Source organism: Haliotis rufescens, unplaced genomic scaffold (genome assembly GCF_023055435.1).
Source record: "Haliotis rufescens isolate VD_foot unplaced genomic scaffold, xgHalRufe1.0.p SCAF_7, whole genome shotgun sequence".
In the NCBI taxonomy this organism is placed as follows: Eukaryota; Metazoa; Mollusca; class Gastropoda; order Lepetellida; family Haliotidae; genus Haliotis; species Haliotis rufescens.
This window is the reverse complement of record NW_025964361.1, coordinates 20,865,323-20,888,803: the sequence shown is the minus strand read 5'-3', so window position 1 is coordinate 20,888,803 and position 23,481 is coordinate 20,865,323.

Genomic DNA, 23,481 nt, shown 5'->3' with positions numbered 1-23,481 from the left:
AGCAACCACATCTGTGGCTGTCTTCATCGTCGCCATTACCGACCCCGACCTCGACAGAGCACGCCATAACGCTCGACTTTACTGCCGGCCCTCTCGTTCCGTCAGCTCCGTCACAGACTTATCGTACAGTCATCACACAAACAATGCCAGGAACTTTTCGCAGACTTCTGGAATTCCCAAGTGATGGATTGTATCCATACGGTGGTCAGGCTGGGCTGGTCGTCCGTCATTCGGACACTTTATGTGAGGTCAGCACAGAAAGGGGGTGTTTACGATGGTCAGTAAGCAAGCGGTTGGACTGTAGGGGGTTGGTTTACCGGGGACTGTGGTTCGGAGTATGTCTGGCATCCCACGGACGGGGTGGGGGTCTGCGGTTTATGAGAAATATACAGTGTATAGCAAGATGAAAAGAATTACCAAGGTTTGCCGAGACAGAGAAATAAGATCGTGAAGGTCTAGCAGTGGAATGGTAATAGCATGCCTAGACTGAGACCGGCTGAATATACTACAAGGAGCCGATCGCTACAGAAATGACTAAAACGAGTGGGATAAATAGATAATTTTACCTCTTGATGGCCATTTGTAAAGTGTTTATAAAAAGGTTTAACAGTTCTTAAAATCCTATGTATATTATCATGGCAAATTCAACCGACTTCTTGTCGAAAATATAGCGCGTGTTGATGTATTCCATGTTGCTGAGTCAGGCACCACGTGGGAGTCCGAGTCAAGGAAGGGCCAGGGTCATATTGGACAAGGATCGATGCTCGTGTTATCAACCGCTGGTTTGTGTCTCCGGTTTGCCAGCCCCCGTCTCGATTATTTACAGGCTGCCACGAAGTAGCTTGAGTATTCCTTACATCCACTCTATCCCTGATGTGAAGATGTCTTTATAACCGCTGATCCAGGACAAGTATATAAACGAAAATTATATCGCATATGTACATTACTGTGAGTTACATGACTGTGGTGAGTTCGTCGGAATAACAGCTTTAAAAATATACCTTTTCACACTGGAACGGCTACTATTTCACAGCTAGGGGTACCGGGGCCTTCAAAGCCAATAAAAGAGTTGTACATTTTACTTAAGGTGCTCCTTGACGTACAACCTGGGTGTCATGCTCGGTTCTCCACGGCTACAGTGGTCAGGCCAGACGGTTACATCAGACATGAAATTCTGTTTGTATTCGGTTCATTATTTCCTATGACTTAGTGTCATACATGACTCCCTACATGTATCACTTATTAAGATATTTAATGTCTATTCATGTGCTTTAAATATATATGTACAAAAGGTTACTTAATCGAAACGCGCTTCCTCGTATTTCAGTGACCAATGTAATTGACATTCACTGAAGGGAGTAAGGCCAGGATGTAATGTCCCCGAACCAGAGGCTGACAGTAGTCAACACACCACATACTTACTGACGTTAGTTTGTTTCCCTCGTGTAATTTAAACAAAGACAAGTTATACAAGTGAGCATCTAAATATGGGAAAGGTGTTGTATACAAACTAAAAGTCATTTCTTATTATTGAATTTGTTGGTAGGCAAGCTCTGTTTAGAAGGATTCGTTTAGTATTTTGTTACGGTCGACTTTAAAGACGAGACCATTTGCGCTGTAAACAATGACAGTATTTGTTCTGGTCTAAGGGCAATCAAAACATCACACATTGAATATCGAATCAAGGCGGTGGGGTAGCCAGGTGGTTAAATTGTTTGCTTTGAAAATTACAAAACGTTGATATTAAAGTTTATGTCTAATTTAGGAATTACACACAAAGACAATCAATTAATGATCAATTTGTTGAATTCGACCAATGAAGATGTTATCAAATCTTTAGCAATGTATTTAAAACATGTAATTAAACTCAGGTGTATATATTATGCAAGAGGATCACGTTGATGTTTATGTATCTGTTAAAACTGAACGGTACTATGGGCCATATGGCCTTGCACACTGAATAAACTGTCAGTCTGTCTGTCTGAATATGGAATCGCGATCTAACCTGTTTAAAGTCAGAGTACGCGTTTCTATTGTACCCTCCTGCAACTGAAATACGTAAACAACAAATCTTGCCAAGTACATGCCTTAGTTTCTCATTGTACCCTCCTGCAACTGGAAGACGTAAACAACAAATCTTGCCAAGTACATGCCTTAGTTTCTCATTGTACCCTCCTGCAACTGGAAGACGTAAACAACAAATCTTGCCAAGTACATGCCTTAGTTTCTCATTGTACCCTCCTGCAACTGGAAGACGTAAACAACAAATCTTGCCAAGTACATGCCTTAGTTTCTCATTGTATCTCCTGCAACTGGAATACGTAAACAACAAATCTTGCCAAGTACATGCCTTAGTTTCTCATTGTACCCTCCTGCAACTGGAAGACGTAAACAACAAATCTTGCCAAGTACATGCCTTAGTTTCTCATTGTACCCTCCTGCAACTGGAATACGTAAACAACAAATCTTGCCAAGTACATGCCTTAGTTTCTCATTGTACCCTCCTGCAACTGGAAGACGTAAACAACAAATCTTGCCAAGTACATGCCTTAGTTTCTCATTGTATCTCCTGCAACTGGAATACGTAAACAACAAATCTTGCCAAGTACATGCCTTAGTTTCTCATTGTACCCTCCTGCAACTGGAAGACGTAAACAACAAATCTTGCCAAGTACATGCCTTAGTTTCTCATTGTATCTCCTGCAACTGGAATACGTAAACAACAAATCTTGCCAAGTACATGCCTTAGTTTCTCATTGTACCCTCCTGCAACTGGAAGACGTAAACAACAAATCTTGCCAAGTACATGCCTTAGTTTCTCATTGTACCCTCCTGCAACTGGAAGACGTAAACAACAAATCTTGCCAAGTACATGCCTTAGTTTCTCATTGTATCTCCTGCAACTGGAATACGTAAACAACAAATCTTGCCAAGTACATGCCTTAGTTTCTCATTGTACCCTCCTGCAACTGGAAGACGTAAACAACAAATCTTGCCAAGTACATGCCTTAGTTTCTCATTGTATCTCCTGCAACTGGAATACGTAAACAACAAATCTTGCCAAGTACATGCCTTAGTTTCTCATTGTATCTCCTGCAGCGAGATACCTGTGGCATTCCAGTTTTCGCCATACGTGATCTTCAGCGACATGCGACCAACTTGTCTCGTCTTTGCCACGTGACCAGCGATCGTCTTCCGTCAACCAAATTAGTGAGTAGGAAATATTCTGTGTTCAAACACAGGGCAGGAAGTTTGACATATCGCTAATTCTTCCCCTTGCGAATGAACAAGCTTCTATTGTTTTCCTGTCTTTAATTAGGCCTGAATAATGAGTGAATGGGTACTACGGCGATGAGCGGCATAGTTGAAATGTACAGGGGTTGTAGGTGAAATTGACAAGTGTGTGTGATGGTACTAGCGTTGTCGGTCGCCATGGTATGTAGGTGGCTGGAGATTTTAGGACGGTAGTGGCAGATTGTACCTATTGTGTGTTGGAGAATGTAAGACAGAAGCGACAGGACGCACTATTGTCTCGTGGATGTCGTTATGTTAAGTAGTCCAAACACATAGGTTGTCCCCCGTGCTATTATATTCCGCTAAAGCAAGACGTTTTTATCTTTTCAAAATTATATTCTTAACCGCGATGTTCGATTATCTAAAGCGTAATGAATATCTGCAGCCTTATGTACTCAGCCCCTGTTACCGGTGATTGTGTAACTCAATTCACAGAACGCGAAACAGGAGAAAGACAGTTCATATTTAACAGTTATAATACTCGTTCTTGTGGCTGTATGTAAAATTTTGTATGTCCTGTCAGGTAAAACAGGAGGAATGGATGCGAGCGCGTTGCTATAAATCTATCCCTCATGTCTCCAAATCCATCACCTCATTGCTCTTCTAAGCAACAAGAATACACGTTTAGCAGCAAAGTGGAAAATACGGGATGTTAGTTACTAGACACAAGTAATATGGGGTCTCAGGCATTAAAGAAAAATATGTGACTAAAAGATATACAAGTTCCTATTCACTTGGTTCGTCGTACATGTATATCTGTCATTTAGGTAAATGAACAAATTTGAGTTTCATTTTTTATGGTGGTGATAATGTAGACCATTCTCGTCAGTAATTATCAGATATGTAATCTAACGTGCCATGCCTTTTCCTTGAAAAACCTGAAGAAGTCCCTCGTTGAAATTAACTACATGTGTTAGTTCGTGTGTTTTTTATGTACCGAAAGCCAAATATGTTCCCCAGCAGGCATGGCTCCACTTGGCAGGTTAGATCTCTTGATATGTTGTAATATGCAATTTCAAAAGTCGCTAATCCACGCCGAATTCCTTAAGATCCCCTTTTTCAGAAAACAAGAAAATGCTATCCTTGATTGGCTGAATGTATTTGAATGACGGCACCAGATGGTCGCCAGTAGCATCGCGCCGCTAGCATTACATCTGCTCGTGCATGTTCGCAGATTTATGAACAGCGACTCTTGACGTTTGCCAATTACCTCCCCTGAGCAAACCCCCTTTTGTTAAAGATAAATCACAGCTTAAACTCTTAATTTTCCGGATGTTGGAGAGAAACATGGATATTTGGCATCGTTCGATCAGTTTCGACTCGCCTAGGAGAGATAAACAGATAAAAGAAATAGACTTTCTTAAATTTTGAAAATTACCTTTGCGAGAGCAGCTGCTTTCGAAGGCTGCTTATTTATGTAGTGTCGGAAGAAACATTTGACAAGATTTGAGGAGTTTTGCGTGTTTTCGTAGTGGAAATGTAATGACTCTTTTTGATAAATAGCAAACAACACAGGGGAACAGCGTATTTCCCTCCACGTGCCATGGATGCATGTTGAGGTTCCTTGGGTCAAAACATTAACTGGCTTGTTTTGCTTGCCTCCCCCGGGCCAATTTAGCCAACTGTCGTGTGCAGCAGCCCCGGGACTACTAACGATACACACTATATGGGCGTCTGTTACCTTCGTGTCAGCTGAACATATACTGTACACATATATTTCCAGTTTCACTGTGGTAATTTTCTAGTTTATCTAACAAGCCAGTGAGATCAGATGAAGGTATTTACAGTGTTGGGGGAGTGGCGTGTTCTCGTGTTTGTCTTGAAGACATCAATATGCGCCACGATTGCCATTGGGACCCGACTCGAAACGTCTACAGCTCGCATTCACCCTCCCCCTCGCTGACACCCTCCCCCTCGTCCGAACACCACCTTCGTATATCTCGGTGTAATAATATACCGCCCTTGTTCTAAACGTGTGGAGCGTTTGCACTTTAGAACCCGCGTACGCTCGTTTAAACTGCATAACAAAGTGCAGTATGTGGGTGGGTGAGTGAGTGAGTGAGTAAGTGAGAGGTCTTAGCTGCGGTCAGCTGTTTTACGGCGGTCAGGGATTCCCGGTTAGAGTAGGTCCCCAGCAACCGAAGATGTGACTTGTTAGATAGGGCGGTCAGTCGCGAGTCAGGGTACCTTGATGACTTGGATAGTGGCGCATGGCATCAGTCAAAGGATTGTCTGGTCCAAACGCGATTATCTACAGGCCACCGTCTTATAGCTGGAGTATTGCCCAGTGCGACGTTAAACAACAAACAAATGATTGCGCACCCACTTCGCTGATAATAAAGTCAAGCTACACAATGTAACCATCCGAACCCGTGAAGGTCAACTCTTACATGTGCTTTCTAGGGAACTGTTACGGCCTGGAGCCCCCACGGGATACATACAGCGTATACGTACTACACAAACCAGACATCACCTATACAGCTCTGCAGAACAAGAGGGGTGCATGTACGCCGCATGTTACTGGTGTCGTAGCATTTCACCTATACAGCTCTGCAGAACAAGAGGGGTGCATGTACGCCGCATGTTACTGGTGTCGTAGCATTTCACCTATACAGCTCTGCAGAACAAGAGGGGTGCATGTACGCCGCATGTTACTGGCGTCGTAGCATTTCACCTATACAGCTCTGCAGAACAAGAGGGGTGCATGTACGCCGCATGTTACTGATGTAGCATTTCACCTATACAGCTCTGCAGAACAAGAGGGGTGCATGTACGCCGCATGTTACTGGCGTCGTAGCATTTCACCTATACAGCTCTGCAGAACAAGAGGGGTGCATGTACGCCGCATTTTACTGGCGTCGTAGCATTTCACCTATACAGCTCTGCAGAACAAGAGGGGTGCATGTACGCCGCATGTTACTGGCGTCGTAGCATTTCACCTATACAGCTCTGCAGAACAAGAGGGGTGCATGTACGCCGCATTTTACTGGCGTCGTAGCATTTCACCTATACAGCTCTGCAGAACAAGAGGGGTGCATGTACGCCGCATGTTACTGGCGTCGTAGCATTTCACCTATACAGCTCTGCAGAACAAGAGGGGTGCATGTACGCCGCATTTTACTGGCGTCGTAGCATTTCACCTATACAGCTCTGCAGAACAAGAGGGGTGCATGTACGCCGCATGTTACTGGCGTCGTAGCATTTAATCGTTTCTCGTGGGAGACCCAGCAAACACCAAGGAACGGGTAACAGAAAGTTATTGTACGAGTGCTTCATCCACCTAGCCCCGTATTCGGCTGGTGTTCGTTGCCGTTGAGGTTAACCATCTATATATATTGCTTTGTATGTTTCTCCATGCTTAGCTTCAGATGGTGCTGACATCAGTACATTTGGATGAGGATACAGCTGATTATCTGCCGCATAAACAACAAATGAACGATGTATGTTACTGTGCTATATTGCAAGGCAACTGTTTTGAGAGATTTAAGAGGACGGACAAGGCGGGTCTAAAAAAGCCGGACAAAGTAAATGGAGATATGCCTCTTCATCGAATACCCTCACGATACCATACAGTGCGGATACGTTGAGTCTCAATATGAGTAGCAAATATGCCATCTATATATTATACAAATCTAAAACGCCGATTGTAACTAAATAAGCACTGTGCATTATTATTCTTGTCCTGGTGCGTAATTATGCCCGAAACATGGCCTGGCCCTCCTGGTGTAGCATCATAGCCGAGCGATGGCCTGACTGTCCGAATGTCCAGAATCAGATGTCCTGTGATATAATTGTATCCGAACCGATTGGCTTCGTGCGTAATTACACCCGTTCCTTGATGTCCTAGTGTATCATCGTATCTGAGGAGTGGCCTGGCTGTCCTGATGTAGCGTCATACCCAAACCATGGCCTGTCTGTTCTGGTGTAGCGTTTTACCCAAACTATGGCCTGACGGTTCTTGTGCAGTATCTGTCAAGATTACAGATAAGTTTGGTTATATTAATTAGATGTTTGTACTTTAGATAGAGGTATTATGGTATGGATAACTTAGTCTATTATGCTTGGGGAGTTGTTGTTAGATACTGTCGGGTAATACCATTGAAACAGGTTAGCTTCAGGGAAGCGTGACTGGGTATGGCTGACAGCTGGGGAGTTAATTGGTATATCTGCACAGTCAGCCAGAATCAGTATTTTATTCATGCAAGGTTCCAGAAATGGACTGACATTGGGGGAACTGCTTACTCTGGTTGTCTTTGCATTTATTTGTTATATTTAGGATTGTGTATATTATTTTTAGATGTAACTACATGCATGTATTGAATGTAAGAACGAGTTGCCACTTGAAAATCTACAACAGATGATTCCACTCTGTGACATGTAAATGGCAGTATTGACGCATTGTTGTATGCATTGTAAGGTACTGACACGTACCTAAGTGACTGTAGTTGATGACATTATACTGGGAAAGAATTCCGCCCGTATCACCCCTCCAAAAGTTAAATAAGTATGCCTTGTCGCTCAATCCTTTCAATTATATATATTTTTGAAGGGGATACGGGCGGAAATCCTACCCATGTATCTGGTTGATTTGAAAGAGACAGAGGAGCGGCGTTGTTGTCTTTGTGTATATTTATGCTGGTAAACATAACGTATAGTGTAAATCCAAGCTGTTAATGATTCATTGTGTGTATTAGTATTGTTGTTTGTAAATATATTAGTGTTCGCAGTTTATAGTAGTAGCATTGTCAGAAGCTATTAGTATTAGTATAGTACTATTGGGATAGCGGTATCGACAGTAATAAGATAATAGTAATGTTTGTTTGTTGTTTATTTGCCGTACTCAGCAATATTCCAGCTTTATGACGGCAGATATAAGTATTATTAGCAGGAGATATTATTATGGTTAGTAGGACGACATTAGTATTAGTTAGTTGTGTTAGTTTAACTGTACATGTACCTAATATTATCAGCATACAGTCAGATATGTAACTTGAAAAGATCACCAAATGGGTCAGAGTTTAGGGTATGAGCAAAACGATTTGAGGACGTTTGTGAAGGAATAAACTGAATTAGAGAGAGGGAACGATAAGGAAAGGCTGGAAAGAGGAAATAGCAAGGGAGCAGGAAATCATTAAGCTATAATTGGAGGAAAGAGAAGAGCAAGAAAAATTGAAAGTACTACCAGAGAGAGAATAGAATTAGCCAAGTGAGGAAAGAGTAATGCTGGAAACCATGACGGACAGGTGGGAGAGAATAGATCAGGTGCTGCACCTAAGGTGCCTCCGTTTGATGGCCGCAATGACAACATTGATGCATATCTGCAGCGGTTTGAAAGGGGAGCTGTAACACAGGGTTGGGAACCTTCCCACTCGGCAGCATATCCTTGTACGCCACTAACAGGTAAGACTTTGGAAGTATACTCCAGATTAAGTGCAGATGACGCAGACGATTATCATGATGTTTAGACTGCATTGCTTGAACACTATGAAATGACAGAAGATGGATTTCATCAGAAGTTTAGAACTGCTAATACAGCGGAGATATTCACACAGTTTGGGTTGAGAGCCATTTCAGCAGGTGGATTGGACTGAGTGGTACCCAAAAGACTTTTCAAGGGGTGAACGATTTATTGTTGCGTGAGTAGATTTTGAATGTGACTGGGTGGGTTCTGAGCATATTCTTGAAAGAGAGAAAGCAAAAGATACTATGGAAATGGTCAGACTAGCAGAGCAATTTAGAGGACCAGAGGTACAGGTCCTGTTAGATATGGTAAGCAAGTTCAACAGGTCAACACAAGCAGGGGTTCAATGACAAACCGTTAGAGGGCAAGACTCCAGGTAAATATACAATAAACCCCAAAACATTTTTCTGTTAAAGAAAGTACGTATCACAACTGTACTAACATTGGATATCTAGCAGCACAGAGACATCTAACTACATGTGTGAATGCAGTATGTATGTAGATTATGATGGACTGGACACGTAGGAAAAGGTGATTTTACATGTTTTTAATTTTATTTGCCATTTCCTGTTTCTTATTGTTTCAATTTTCTAGAATATGGCATACGATCTTATGATGCCCGTGACTTGACCATCATACACATAGTTGCAAACTCATTGCCACACACTGGTAACTTCTATGTATATTGTGTTTATATCATGGTAATTTGTAGAGGCGGTACTGATGTAAACCTCTCAAGTATTTTAAGTTGTAATTTGGCTTAAAACCACTGGTGTAACTGTAACTACTGCTCTGCATGTTTGATACATTAATGTATCATGTCAAGTATAAATAATGTTTATAGTATGCATTGCATATTACATTGGATGAGCCGTGTGTCTAAATGTAGTTAATGCATCGGTGTGTTGACACTATATGTTTGTTGTATTTCATCTATTAAATATTTTTATTGTATTATTATGCATATTTGCAGAGTTAGAACTAACTAGCGCATGTGCAGTGCACATCAAATAAAGATACAGCTGTCCACTCACACTCCAGTAGCTCGTTCTGTGTTTTGCTAGCGCTGCCCTAACTGGAGCCTTGCCCGCTACTACACAAGAAACCTACGTTTAGCGTGGCGAGTATCCGCCCAGAGTGTACAGAAGTAGAGCCCAGTATACGTCAAGTTAAAGATAGTGATGCAGCAGATTCAGAGAAGGCGAGTTAACCATATGCAGCCTCATGATGCATGTGTACCCAGGACCACTATATGCCTAGTCATAAGGGGAAGGGGGAGCCAGTGGATGTCCTGAGAGACGGAGGCTCTACTGTCGTCATAGTGAGGAGGTTAAAAGGTAGATGGTGAGTGTTTGTATGTTGGCTGATAGAAGGGTCCTGACACTTCCCGTAGCGACCCCAGAAGATCCGGGGTAGAATAGGTCTTCACGCAACCCATGCTTGCCGTAAAAGGCGACTAACGGGATCGGGTGGTCAGGCTCGCTGACTTGGCTGATGCATGTCATCGTATCCTAATTGCGTGGATCGATGCTCATGATGTCAATCACTGGATTGTCTGGTCTGGAACCAAGAGGTAAGGTACGAAGGCAAACCCTTGAAGATCTTGGAGACTGTGGGACTGACATTGAGTCGATGTGAGTTCATTACCAACGTCAGCACTCCAGTCTGGACAAAGTGGAGGAAGGTAAGATTAGTGAGACCCAAAATAGTACATCCTCTTACTATTATGAGATTGGTATACCCTATAGTAAGCACATCTCCACGGTAAACATGTTGTACAGACAGTTGTACCAGTAGGGTTATGTACACAGGTGATGAAACAATGTTATTGGCTATTGGACAGGCATGGAATCAAAGACTCTAGACCGGGTTATTTCTGTTTTCTTGGCCAGGAGTAATAGGTGATGTCAGAAGGCATGTGTCGGCGAACACTCTGAAGACGAGGTGGTAGAAACAGTAGGAAGTGGCATAATTCAAGTTCAGTAGATGAACACAAAATGTTTAATGACACCAAACCAGGAAAGGGGTAAGAGCTGATGTGTCTGACGTCGGAATTGGGCCATTCTGTTGAGTGTTTGGTATGGGCAGTGCAGGAGTTGGAGAGAGATATGTAAGGGCGGGAATAATTCTAGAAACGGATCATTAGCCCTTAGTATAGATGACCAAGGCAAAGTTGACCAATGGACGAGCCATGTGGTGGCCCCACAGGTTTCTGATCCGTGCAATCCAGGGGATTGAGAATATGGGGGCTGACCTGTTGAGCCGGTTTGTTTGTTGTTTAACGCCGCACGCAGCAATATTCCGGCTAAATGACGGCGGTCTGTAAATAATCGAGACTGGGCCAGACGATCGAGTAATTGAGATCATGAGCATCGATCTACGCAACTGGTTTTCAGTCGATGTTCGCCCTAGTCACACTGTGTATATAGCAGTATGTAAATAGTGTATGCTTGTGCATCTGGACACCTCAGAAGATATGTGGTCACTCCACATATATGTATATGTTTATCCTTCGAAGAATTTATCTATAATTCTCACTTGTGATTCGTAAGGATAATCTTTGGATCTCTTTTTGGAGCTTTGGATCAAATTCAAAGGTTAGTATTTTATTATTGGATTTAGGATTTTGTCCATTAATTGTATTTGCAATATTGTAGATATAGTTTGTATTTGGACATGTGTGTTTAGACACGAAGACGCGGAATGTGGATTCGTGATTATTATTGATTTCAACAGATAAGTATCCCAAAGTCATCTTATGGTCGTGTATAAGCATTAAACTGAAGTACTATTAGCAATAATAGTAGAGCTCATTTGTCATATAGGAGCTAGGGCTAAGCGAGCATACATGTAAAGACTGAAAGCAAGCATGAATAAATGAGGCATTTAATAGTATTGTTCTATGACGTATATGACAGAAGGTTTGTGTTCTGATTGGATGTACTGTATACAGTTGTCTTCTCTGCAGACGATTAAGTACTACTCGATCGCTAGATACTTGGCGCAGCATCGGCCCCAGGTGTGGTATCAACCCAGGCACACACACCTGGTCGGTTTACACGTCGTTTATATGATTGATTATATATCTAGACAAAAATACTTTCGAAATGTACATGTGTATATTGTTTGTAGATGTTATTGTATGCATATACTGAATGAAACAACAAGTAGTCACTTAAAAAAATAACAGTTCCACCCAGTGATTGTAGATGGCGCATTGTTGTATGTACTGTACCTAAGTGACGGTAGTTGCTGATTGTAGTGTCCCGGGCCTGGCTGGCTTTCTGAGAGGAGGAAGGCTGTACCTCCGATGACGTGTAAGAAGAGAACTATCTCCATGTGAGCGTCACACGATCCATGTAAACAGGCACCCTCAACTCCCTGGGGAAACCATCGTCTGGATGCGAGAATCAACATCACTATACAGGAGGAGCGTCCTACAGTGAACTGTCAGTGCAGTGACTTTATAACGTAAACCAATGCTGTGAATAAGCATTGTGTGTATTGGAAGGATATTGGTAGGATTAGAATTAGTTTAGATACGTATCTTGAGGGACGGAATAAAAACTTGATCTGTGTTTGCGGTTACTTGAGTAACAACATGGCCTGGCTGTATACCCTGGAGATGAAGCTGACTGCCTCAGTCAACGTAGCCATCAGTGTACGAGCATCTCTTCAACGAATGGGAATACCAAGTCAGTACATCATTTACTTTGCCTAATTCCAAGGATTTACAAATGAACTCACGCGAGTTGTATCTCATAAAGTTGGCCTCAGCAGTGATATTATAAGACTCGTGTCCAGTCAAGGGGTGGTGGTATCCGAGTCGCTCCTCACGCCGAAGATCCGGATTCCTCAGGTGGTTACGACGTTTGTTGTTTAACGCCGCACGATCCATACAAATGGGATACGATGACATATGAGCAAACATATCTAATTCATTTACACTTATGGACGTCATTGTTTTTGTATCGGGATCAAATTGTCGGAACACGTGTTGATTAAACCCGCATTGATTTGAGAACGTCTAATTGTCGACCTCAGCTACGGCGTGAAATTAACTATTATATATTTTCAAATATTTGCGTCATCCTTTAAAGTTGAATAAATAATGTTGTTACACACAGGTTACCTTAACAATGCTTATATTTAAAGCAATTAGATAAACCTCTGCCGAAGACGCAATCAGGTAAACATGTATATCCTTGTTCGGAGCGCCGTGGAGTTACTGACCATTTAAACTTTAAAACATCGAAATTCGAGTGGTCCCGGCTATTCATTCAAAGGACCCTTGCACCTAAAATGTTTAAGTTGAGGTGAAATGGGTGTAACGTCGCGTCCAAGAGTATTGCACTTATAGATAGCGACGTGTATGTGTGTGGCTGCTTGTACTGGTACGGAGTAATGCCGATTATATAAGTTACCACGGCGCAGTTTAACTTGGATAAGGGATTGAACTTGGACCAACTTGAGCGCATTTATCAACTGCCTAAATATTACTTGCCCATGTTGATGGGTTTTATTACGAGCAAACATATCCCTGATATAAGACATATTTTCTAGTTCGTTTCTTTGAACAAAATGGAACCAAATCACACGTAGGTACATTGCATAGAATAACACACTGCATCGTTCAAAATGGAGAAACTAATAGCAACTAGTTGTTCATTTCATAAAGTTTCTTCAATGACGCAACATTAGTCAGCCTTCGGTGTGGACTTTGCGGTTTCAAATCCCGCTGGGTGAAGTTCCGTCATTGCCAAGTGGTGTTTAACCGACAATTCATGTTGTTTATGCCCGTTCAAAGGCAGAGAAGTCGTGGTATAATTAACAGGCAAATAAAACATACCAGTGCGTCGCTTGAAAACCAAAGAGTTCTGAGTCCATGTTGGTAAACTTCAAGTAGTGGGTTCAAGGGTTTATTATACATTATTATCTAACTTCTGACAAATGTCTGGCCCTGAAACACAGAACAACTTGAAATATCTGAAAATTTGCTTCCTAAGTCCCAGATCTAAGAGTTGTAAGGTCCAAACTAGTCTGTAACTGTCAAATGACAAACCGTTTTCAAGTCAGGTGACATGGAGATAGAATAAGTACTGAATGTTCAACCAAGCACACAATTGAAACGGAGGTTTGCCCTCAAATCCAGTATCATAAAGCAAAAATATGTTCAGCATATATTATTAGTACCTTGTATTTTCAATTAAATATACTCATCAAAATGTTGCTCATAATATAGTCGGTTATTCCATTTCAATGTCAAAAGGAGTTAGAACACTCTGAAACTAAATTCACTCCCATCTTTATGAACCAATATCATGAATAAAAGTGAAGATACACCTATGTTGTCACTGTAATTTTTTCTACATGTAATAGAGTTTGAACTTACAAGTCTGCTAGTTGAAATCCTTATTCACAGCTTGACGTTTCTTTCTTTCGATGTTCTCATAGACTAATGGGGACATGTAAAACGTTTAAGGAAATCATTGAAAATACATCTAGAATTTGGAGAGACATTGAGTTATGAGAGAACCTGCAGCTTCATGGGCTGTTAAGAAATAGAGTTTGGTTTAGATACTCCCAAAGCTTCTATTGGTACCAATGTTTTTTTCATTTCAATACACTTTTGTCACTATGGCCGAAAATCTCTGTGGTTAATGGCCGAGTGTCACCTCTTGCCTTCTAGATCAGTCTATCAAACTTAGAGCTTATAAACTCAGAACATCATTGATGATGACTTTTCAACCATAACTATCAAACGTCTACCCCAGAGAATATCCCCTCGATGATCCTGGGAAACAGATTACAATTAGCGTAAAAGACAAAATAGTGGTAAAATCGCATGAAAGGGCCACTGGAAATCAGTGATGTCACCATGTGTTCACGAAAAAGATATTTGAAGCATTTCTAGCTTGCCTTACCAGTAGCACCCCAACTCACACAAGTCGCCTTAGAAAGTAGTAATTTTGTTTTGGTTGTCAAAAACATGCCGACGCATCTTTATCTCAATGAAGTTTTTGTTTGTGGTGGTGACTGTCGAATTAATTTTCATTTGAATCTCAAACCTCTTACAGTTTCAGGTTTTTCAAAAATCTCATGTGCGTCAATCCCTTCTTTTTAACATGTTTTGCTAGTCTTGAGAGAGGAATGTAGTCTAGCGCTTTATCATTTACTTTTTTCAATGTCATTTTAGAGGCGGTAGGAAAGCCTAGTGGTAAAAGCGTTCGCTCGTCAAGCTGAAACCCCGTGTACCGTTCCCGACACGGGTACAACAATGTGAAGCCCATTTCTGGTGTGTCGCGACTTGATATTGCTGGAATATTGTTAAAGGCGGCATGAAACCATACTTACTCAATCTAATATCAGTGTTTTACATTTTAAATATTATGATAACTTTTGTGCCTTGCTTTAAGATATTGTGAAGTTTGTACGACAGCCTTTCCCGAAGAAACAGTTTGGTAAGAAGTCTACTAGAAACTTAAGGATATTAAATATCTACTTTAGGTATAAACTTATCAATCTTGATGAATAGAACATGAAAGTCCATCTTTAACATCATTTTGGGAAAATGTTGGTCTTGTTTATTCTTACATTTTACAGTAAAGACAATACCTTCCTCCAGTGTGGAGTTCTTACGTGTATATTAAATGTTCATGTTAATACATTATATGACTTTGAGACAAAAAGAAGTTGTGTCTTTACCCTAGAATTTAAGACTAGCTTTTGTATCTTTTGCATTTGCCACTTAATTTCATAATGCTGAAGAAGTATTTACAAAATCTGTCCAAAAGTTTGAAGTTGCGTCTACTCGTAGAATGGTGAAATGAACATTAAGCTGGTATTTGGCTTCCGAAGTCCCTGGCGAATGATTTGGGGGAAATGCTAGAAAGGAGTCATATTGGTTTGCAATATCTGCTTAAAACACATTCGAAAACCTGAAAAGTCAAGGTCACTGGTTTGAATGTGTTTGTGAATTTTCTGTATTGAATTATGGTGTTTCACTATGGAGTTACTGATATCCAGTTGATATGTATCAGTTGGGTCTTGAAACTCGTGGTGCAGAACAGTGTTTTATATTAACATTCTCATTACGTACCCACAACAACCACTGAAAGCTATATACAGTACATTCTGCAACTTAGAACATGTTTCTAAAACAAATCATCTTAATCTATCTCCATGTCACCAAATGCTTATTTTGATAATACTAAACACTTAAGAATGAAACTATAATAAATATATGTTTCTTATATACAATCTAAAGTATATAAATTACAGGTTCCTTCATTTGTTCATTATAAAATGACAACACTTCGAAACTTGAACAGCCATTATCTCCATACTGTAGTAGTGGGAGTGACAACACCCTGGTTAACACGGGCAACTTGACTAACCCCCTGTTGTGACCTGCAGTAACCTCTCCTAGTATAGGTTTTCTTCTGTGATTGACATTCTGCCTTTGTATCGTGAATTCTGACATATGCTTACTTACTTACTTACTTTGGAGATTTAACGTGCGCTTTCCGACTGATGCGTATTTCGCACACGGGACATATGCTTTAGAGATTTGTGTTAAGTAGTATCCGGAATTCGGGGTGAGCACATGAGACGCATAGGGAGTAATTGAATAATTCTAAATACGGTTATCAAACAATGTTAAAACAATTTAGGTGCTTGGGTTCTTTCAATTTGGAGATAAACCTATTGCGCTTTAGCGCGAGGTTCCAAATTATAATAAAGAGATATTTATTCTACAGTGGGACTACATCAAATTTCAAAACACAGTAGGTTTATCTCAATTCTACCATGACGGCAACAACGCTTTGAAAACGCGTAACGCGTAACGCGTAATAACACAGGTGCACAGGTCAGCAATCTTAGAACATTCCGAAAAGTGGTCACAGGTAGTTATATATGTAACAATTATTACTAAAGTTTAATATTAAGAACACCATAGTAGTGAGTAGTTCATAATAAGTGTTCAAAACACATAGTTTTTCAAAAGAAGTTGACAAATAACACTCCTGGGCCAACCTTTAGAATACAGTACCACAAACTTTTGAAACACGTGACAATACCCTATGACGTAATTTGTAGTATTTTGTTGCCAGTTTTTGTGAGAATCCGTCGGACGCGAATTCGCGACCTTCGGATTGTTAGTCCGACAGCTAACCGACTAAGCTACGTCCACACGTAACAAATTGTGAAATCTACCTTAACACTAGCGATATTTGGATGTGTTCAGCGCCAATATAATATCCCTAATAAACTACATTCTTGTGCATAATAATGAAAATTAATGCACCGAAAAAATAATATGTGTATATCAGTTCCCATTTTTAACCCTTTTAGCCACTTGAATTACGAGAAAAACGAAATAAAAAATATGTTTAAAAAAGTGCTTTCGAAAACTAGCGCTTGCTATTAAATGCGCCGCCGCAGGCTATATTCTAAGCTGGGCCCCGTCTCCAATATCACACTATAGGAGCCGGTACAGGCCAATGAGACGATGGCTGTGAGCGCCTTCGAAATATTAAACATACACTATGTTATGTAATTTTTCATTGGTCGCTATTTTTAGACGAAGCGCTACCCTTCTACAAAAGTCTCCACTGAGAAACATCACAAACTACTTTAAGTCATGTTGTTAGATGTGCCACCGTCTGGTGCAGGAAAGACCTTCAAACTTTAAATTGTAATTAATTGTAGGAAATTAAATTTCCAAAATTATTTTCTTCATATATTTTACGTACATGATATCGATATGTAAGAGAAATGATAGTAAACATAGTCTAGCGTATTCTTTGCATGAACATTTCGCAGGTTTTCGAATACACCCCCAAATTGTGCTATGCGAGAAAAATATTTATTATACACTTGTCAGAAAACTTTGAGCGAATAAAATATTCTCAGGTATTTGAAAGAGATACGCATGTAGGAAGTTTATATATGTCGACATATGTAGAGCCACCCATAAAGTATAAATGTCGCATTGAAAATATTCCTAACTTTGTCTTTCCATTCCATGACGTCGAAAAAGTTTATTTTAAGAGGGTTGGTGTTCCATTTAAGGAATAAAGAATAACTCGTAATAAATATGATGTGACTATTCTGACAAAATAGAAATGTGTTGTACGACTTGTATGTGGTTGCAATATATTTATTGGATGATAACGTTTAAAATGATAAAACCTCTGTTGAAAATATTGAAATTGGAATAGAATAGCAATTAACGATGGCCGATGTTGATATTTTCTAGCTATATATTTTTAAACAACATTCAAATGCAATACAATTAATAATACCAACGAAATTAGTCAATGTCCATTACTCAACAAATGGGCATAATCATAATAGTGGATGGTTTCTATTCATTCACCCAGTCATCACTTCTAACTTTGTACAACGTTGTAGCTGAGTGACAGCAGTATGAAGGTGACATTCCGTTTCAAAGTGTTACAAATAATACTATAGTAGTAATGTAGTCTAAGATTGCACCTAAGTGCGTCCAGGTGTCGATTTTCTTTTAACATGGATGGTATTTAGTAACTATTTACATAAATCAAACCTGTGTCAAGTGATTATGTTGATAATTTTCAAGATCGTTGTAAAGATGGTATGGGGTCTTATGGTATGCGTTCTTAGAAAACTGCTTTCCATATTACTGAACATGACAGACATGGGCATCATCCTCAAAAGGAGTTATCGCTGTGGCATGGAAACTTGTATTAATGCATTACAACTATCCCCAAACAATCAGAGAGAAGAGGTTCTCTTACCTCGTCTCGGGCATTGCTGTCTTGCATATCTCAATATTTAGCATAATAAAAACATTTCTGCACATTGTACAGTTCATTATTAACTGCATTGTCAAAAATATGTGACTCAACGTAAGGTAATGATGTAACACTGTCCAGATTAAAGAAATATCGTATACGACACTATATATATAAACTTATCAATTTCCTGTCCAAACAAACAGGATATTATCAAAGGTAGATACACGTTGTGGCCTAGATCTACGTATAATATCATATCGAACATTGACAAATATCCAAAGTAGGCGAGAAAATGTATTAAAGATATGCAAAATCTACAAAATAATTATAACTGTAAACAGCAGGATACAATGATCGTGTGTGCTTTCATTCAACATTGTTCAAAGACCTTCACCTCCAAGAAATTACCTAATATGTTCAACAACGTTGGCGTATGACATCACTACCATTATAAAATGGCGTGTTCACTGTCAACAATACGCGGGATTTTAAGATGGGACTTTCGTTGATTCAGGAATCGTGCATGCATAAATATGGCATGTAAGTAATCAGAAACATTCCGACAATTAGTGTACTGTTATTTGTTGTGATATTTTTCATTGAAACCAACGGAAATAGTCAGAAATTCCGATAAATACCGTTGTCGTTGTGCGTGATTTTGCGTCAGTCATGGCGTCACACAGGACGGAAATTTTGACAATTTCTGTTGAAAATATCAACCATTGCAATGTATCTTTTTTTAGTTCCCTAATTCTTCATACGATTCTCTTCCCATGCATATTCTGAAATTGTTGTGCCAATGTATTCAATGAATAGACGAATGGATAGTTCAAAATAGGAGAAAATGCTACACTGTGTAAAATCTGAATTTTGCTCTGTTTACATTTCTAACAAGTGTAGTTTTTCGAGCACAGCGTTCGTTTTCACACCTAATTTATTTTGATTGATTTCATCTACACACTTTGTATTGGTGACAAGGACCATGCGTCATTTGATTCGACTCTGTATGAGGAATTCAAGGATGTATGTATCGCAGCTGAGTATAAAATTAACATGATGTTACAGGCATCTCATAACCGGTATACGTGAAACGTGATTTTGTAAACACTATCCAATATATATGACGGAAAGTTCACTTCGGCGTTCGTGTTTGCGTATTTTCCAAGACATTCTAAACGATTCTAAGGCTATCGGCGACGTTTTGGAATGATCATTGAGGATTTGATCAACGACAATTACCGGTGATGCTATGCTATTTTTGAAATTCATTTCGCCGAGTGAATAGCCGAACTTATTATTTCAAAACATGCTGTAAATAACGCCGTGAGTGGTAATTTAGAAATGTGTAAAAAAAATGTCGACATTTTTTTACTATGCCCCTCATTTTCAGTAATTTTGCTTGGCTAAAAATGCCAGTGGATGACATGACCAAACAGGGAATTTCCCACCGTATTCAAAACTGTGAAGTGTCTTTGTGACTGCTGCAGTTTGAATTTTATTCGACTTCACAGTGAGGGTTGAAGAGGAGGGACAAATATGTCCCTCTATCATCCAAGGGGAAAGCCTGTGTCAGTTTCTCTACTTCATAACATTTTGAGGAATTTTGTAAGCCTTCATTCTGGACCAGGTGTAAATGGACCTCGTTGCCCGAAAATCTATAAAATCTTCGGCCTACCTTTAGAATTCAGTACCGTATTCTAAAGGTGCTCCAAAATATAGAAGTGAATTCTTGTAAATAAATATGTCAACAATGCAGCTCTTTTAACCATTTAGAGGGCAGGATCTAATTGTTTTAGGTTTATGTGAATATACAAACGCAAACAAAATCATCGAATTTCAGAAATACAATTTTTTTAAATATTTACTGTCTTGACTTAGAATTCAACCCATGAACCACTTTTAATCTGCCTTAGCGCTCCAAAAGATTAGCGAGACTGTTGTCAGTTGATTTTGTTTGTCAATTTTCCACTCTATAAAATTGCCCGCCATCAGATTTTGGTTTAACCACAGCAAACGCAAGATGACACGCTTTTCACAGGTGTGTCCCTCCCTCCTCTGTACCGGCATTAGCGTAGCCATTTTTGAAAATCACCGGATGTGACGTCAAATAAACACGCTGAGTGTTTTTTATTTTGGCCTGTACCGGCTCCTAGCTTGGCGCAAGTTGACGACGCGCATAGGGAGCCGGGAACCAGCTTAGCTATATTCAGTAAACAAATATTCAAAACTCTCCACAGCGCTTGGCGTATTCAATGACATTTCGTGTTAGAGATGATAGATCACTGGGAGGAGGTTATTGCACACACGATGACCCCTGACGTCACAGGGCATTGTTTCGCCGGTGTGACTGGCAACAAAATACTACAAATTACGTCATAGGGTATTGTCACGTGTTTGAAACGTTTGTGGTTTGTGGTATTCTAAAGGTAGGCCTCCAGTGTTTGCTTTTCTTCAGGATAATATTGAAACCCCCTTCTATTATAGGGTAAAGGATTCTGAGCATGATCAGAGATATGACATTAGTAAAAGTCTTGGAAACCAAGTGAAGCCTTTGGAACCCAATGTTCATGTCTGATATCCCCCAACATTACTACTGACCGCCTCCGTGGTCTTGTGGTAGAGCGTCCGCCCGGAGAGCGGAAGGTCCAGGGTTCGATCCCGGGCCGCGTCATACAAAAAGACGTTAAAAGATTGTACTTGTTGTTACCCTGTCTGGCGCTCGGCATTAAGGGGCTAAAACAAGGACTGGTCGGCTCGGAGTCAGTATACTGTGTCTGAGTGGGGTATTCATGTTAAACTGCGGCATGGTATCTCAGTGAGCTAGCACTATAAATCGGCATCAGTCCGGACTAGTACAAGCAGCCACACACACACATACACGTGCATGCACGTCGCTATATAAGTGCAATAATCTTGGACGCGACGTTAAACCCAATTTCACCTCACCAACATTACTACTGAGATTCTGGCCTGGAGTCGAATATAGATGGCCACAGGTAATTCAAGGCTGGAGATACATGCATTGTCGGTTTGTTTAAAGTGCGTTATAACAAATATGTTTCTAAAGACGCCGTGAATTCCAGCATTTATATAAAACATTTCGCAACGAAAATGTGAGGAAAGACATGTTTTCCCAACAAACACTTCTTGCGAGAAAATTGTTGAACATATATTTTAAGTACGCTTCGGGGACTATTTCATCAGAACTGTTTTCGTTCGATATCGGAACATTATCGGATGTTTTGGCGATGATTTTGACGTCCAAGACCTTAATCCTGACTGGTGTGATGATGAGATGACGAAAATTTACACATCGTTTGCATACAAATTATAACGTTATACAACTGTTGGGGACATGTCCAGTGAGTTTCTCTTTGAAACAAACGATAATAAAAGTAGAGTAAACGAAAGTGTAAAAACAACAACTTGTTTGTCGCCATCTCCATCAACCACCATTTGAGCGTGCCCTAGACCTGTGAAGATCTGGGTGGGCATAGGTCTTCAGCAACCCATGCTTGTCGTAAGAGGTGACTAATTGGATCGGGTGGTCAGACTTGCTGACTTGGTTGATTCATGTCATCGTATCCCAATTGCGTGGATCGATGCTCATGATATAAATCACCGGATGTTCTGGTCAATATTTACAGACCGTCATCATATAGCTGGAATATTGCTGAGTAAGGCGTTAAAAACGAACACAACAAACACTTTACCATGTCTAAAAAACATTCATGGAAAGCAAACATTGATTCATGTCATCGTATCCCAATTGCATGGATCGATTATCATGATGCCAATCACTGGATTGTCTGGTCCAGACTAGATTATTTACATACCGCAGCCATATAGCTGGAATATGGATGTGTGTTGCGTTAAACAAGAAACAAACAAACCATTTGAGCGTTCGCTTTCTCGGAGGTAAGGAAAGGACTTTTGGGGGATCCTTTGACAAAATGAAAAAAAACTGGTGTTGGACGTAGCGACTCAGTATTAGCCTATTTCGGAGAGAGATTTGGTGAAAATCAGAAAGAATGCGACCAATGATATAACAGTTAGCCTTCAGGAGAAGATGTGGTTTGTCCTTGCGTTAGGATTTGGTAGGTTGGGATTTGTAAGTCAACGTGACCTCACCCCAGTTGTTTCGGTGTGGAGGTCGACCACGTATGGGATGCGTGAGTTCAGCACGTGCACACACAGTGAGGTGACAAAAAACACTGCGTTGATCATGATTCAAACAAACCAGACGAAAACAAGCATATATGCGACTGGTACTTCTTCGTGTCCCGTGGCTTCATTTAAATTGCATCTGTCCAAATTACACCCAGAAAACATTGATCTGTTTCAAAGAATTCACAAACAAATCTCCCGACGACGCACACGCTCCCAAATTTACAATTATAGATATCAAATCTACAGTGAGACGACATCAAATTTCCAACACACCGATACACACCGATACACACCGATACCGATCGGTATATGGTCTCTGATTCGTTTTACTAATATTTGATACAATTACACAAAGTCGTAATGAACATATTTAGTCAACCATAGCACAGTTATATTTGAATTGCCACCAATGAAAGATTATCATCAGTAAAACCAATCATGTTAATGTGATAGGGATGTTCTTCAACGGATGTTTTAGTTAAATAACGCAGACCAACTCACCGCCTGTACGTCTAGCTCCGCTAAAGTCTGATCAGCTGGTAATGAGTGAGTTAATAATTTAAGTCCCCTTAGCTCTAGTACGAGTTAAAATCAACATACTTACTGCTAGATCACTCAACACATATAATACCAATTTGTTAATAAACGAAACCAAGTAATATGTTTTATCACTGTATGGGTGTAAATAAAACAAGTAATATGTCTTTATCAAAGTTGAATGCGTCTGACTTGATGCTTTGACCACGGCATATCTCAGACTATATATACACGTAC